We start from the raw sequence: 2,819 nt of genomic DNA, 5'->3' as shown, positions 1-2,819 counted from the left end.
ACTCTGCAGATACCAGGGCAGCATTCTGCAAGGTTTGGGTCTACATAAAAGTCAGTTGTATTCCTAAATACTAGCAACAGTTGGCAAAGTTAATAATGGCATTTGCTATGAACAAAAACTTTTAATACCTAGGAGTCAACCTAATAAAAATGCATCAATTCTAAAATGTGTTTGAAGAAGATGAACAAGATCATGGACATCCCTACCAGACAAAAGACTCATTATAAGGCAGTGATCATTAAGATCCTGAAGTAATGGCTCAGAGATCGAGAAACAGAACAAAACGGAGGTCCCAGAAACGGAGCCACACATAAATGGACATGTGATCTGCAGGAGAGCAGGACATTGGTCAGGACACAGAAAATCAGTGGGAAGTGGCAGCATGGTCAGTATGTGGCCCTGGGATAATTAATTGTCCATGTGGAGAAAAAAAGTAGAACTGGATTCCACTCTACATTACATAATACACAAAAAGTGAGTTCCAGCAGTGTGTGGATCACTCAGTGCTGCCAGCCTGTGCCTGCCTCCCACAATTCTGCCCAACTCGGCTCCACAATGCTGGTGGACCTCAGCAAGTGGCCCAGGCCTCTTAACCTGCAGGAGGTGGAGGGACAGCCACAGTATCCAATGCAGGCCAAATACACCAGGGCAAAGGTCAACAAGCTGGACAAAGTGCTGACACCCGCCCAGGTTAAGAAACGGCCCACCAGTACTGCATGGCAGTGGCATCGATCCAGGCAAACTCTACACCTTGGTCATGACAGATCGGGGTGCTCCCAGCAGGAAGGACCTCAAATACAGGGAATGGCACCATTTTCTGATGGTCAACATGAAGGGCAATGACATCAGCTGTGGCACAGTCTTCTCCCATTACATCCACTCTGGGCCTCCCAAGAGCACAGGCCTTCACAGCTACGTCTGGCTGGTTTACAAGCAGAATGGGCCACTGAAGTGTGATGAGCCCATTCTCAGCAACTGATCTGGAGACCACTGTGCCACAGTCAAAGTGGCATCTTTCCACAAAAAGTATGAGCTCAGGTCCCCAGTGGCCCACATGTGTTACCAGACTGAGTGGGAGGACTATATGTCCAAACTCTATAAGCAGCTGTCTGGGAAGTAGGGGAATGCTAAGAGACAGAAACCGACCCTGAGGTCTGGAGCAGTGCTCCCAGGTTCTGGGATGCATGTAGATTTCTCTGCTTCCCCATTCCCAGTCTCCCAGGGGGGACTGAGCAATCAGACAGTGGTTTCAGGTGACTTCTTCTGCCTGACCTTTATAATTCTAGAAAGTCACACCCAGTTTATGTTTTGATCAAATTTGAACTTCATTTTGGGGAATATTTTGGTGCTAGGATGGGGTCCTCAAATTGTTAACATAAGAATCACAACCCAGAATTTAAAAGAAAAAATTCAGGTAAAAAGACCAGGTCTACAGTATTAGAGCAGAGCATCAAAGAGTTTCTTAAGGAGGTTTACCAAAAAAAAGAGACAGAGAGAGAGAGATTCATTGCATCTGCCTCTGTGAGCCCGGCTCCAGAATCGTGCATGATGGCACTTCCGGGTTGTGTTTTCATGGCCGTGTCTCTCACCAAGGCAGCCAAAGGCTGATGTGTCCACTAACCCCTAACATGGTACATCTCAGAGTGGTTACTGGGGGTCAGTGTCCCACTCTGGCTCCTTTAAAAAGCAGTACTGGAAAAAGCAATGGGGAAAGTCACTTTGCAGTTAAGGCATGGCTGTCTAGATGGGCAGTAGGGCTGATGAGAGGTTGTCAGAAATCCCCTGTCTGTGGCTGTTGAACTGGTCACTCCGAATCTGTGTAAGAAAAGCCCACCTGTAGCTGCAGAATCTTATGTTAATTCTGCTGTTTGCTTTTAGCTGAATATAAATAAAAACATTGTGTGGATGAAAATAAAATAAAATAAAATAAAATAAAATAAATTCCAGCTGGGTTAACAACTTGAATGTATAAAAGAAAACTTTAAATCTTTTAAAAGAAAATATAGAGACAGATCTTTATGACCTCAGGGTAGTGAAGATTTTCTTAAGCAAAGAGAAAGAGAACATAAGCCAGAAAAGACTTGACTACATTTAAATTTAAAATTTATTTTCATCAAAAGACACCATTTAAAAACATACAAACCATAGACTAGGAGAAAATATTTGTTACACATATAATTGACAAAGGTATAGTATCCAAAATATAGAAAGAACTCTGATAAATTAACACGAAGAGACAACAATGTGAGAGAAAATGTCTAAAGGGTAAGAACAAGCAGTTGACAAAAGAGGAATGATGGAAAAGCAAGTGTTGAGTAATCACTTGGATACAGGGTCAGGAAAAATATTAATCTGACGATTAGGACTTTGAGCAACAGAAACTCATAAGCTGCTGGTGGGAATATAAATTCACATAACCTCTGTGGAGGAAAATTCAGCAATACCACATGTAGTCAGAAATACACATTCCCTATTGATATTTATGGGATTGCTGTTTGTAACAGCAAAAAAAGAAAGTGGTCTATCTGGTAGGAGATAGGAATAAACAGGAGAATTCCATGAGAATAGACAGATGAATTGCACAGAATTCACAAGGTGAAATAAAACACAATAAAGTGAAAATTAGTGAACTAGCATGATGCATATCAACATGACTCTCACAAAGATAATGCTAAGCAGAGATAAATCAAGTTTCAGAAGTATAAAATTTGAAACAAAACTAAATGAAATACACAAAGGGAACAATACACATCAAATTCAAGATGTCAGTTTCTCTGAATGTAGTAGAGGGCAGTGGGAGTCAAGAGGATTCAACTCTA

At 41.8% G+C, this 2,819-nt stretch overlaps 1 pseudogene; it reads left to right on the top strand.

Moving 5' to 3' along the window:
• The first annotated feature begins 531 nt into the window (after positions 1 to 531).
• LOC125926002 (phosphatidylethanolamine-binding protein 1-like) lies at positions 532 to 1,120 on the top strand (annotated as a pseudogene).
• Positions 1,121 to 2,819: the final 1,699 nt, after the last annotated feature.

Source organism: Panthera uncia, chromosome F1, assembly GCF_023721935.1.
Source record: "Panthera uncia isolate 11264 chromosome F1, Puncia_PCG_1.0, whole genome shotgun sequence".
In the NCBI taxonomy this organism is placed as follows: Eukaryota; Metazoa; Chordata; class Mammalia; order Carnivora; family Felidae; genus Panthera; species Panthera uncia.
Note: the sequence above shows the minus strand (reverse complement) of the source record. Positions and strands in the feature narration are given on the sequence as shown.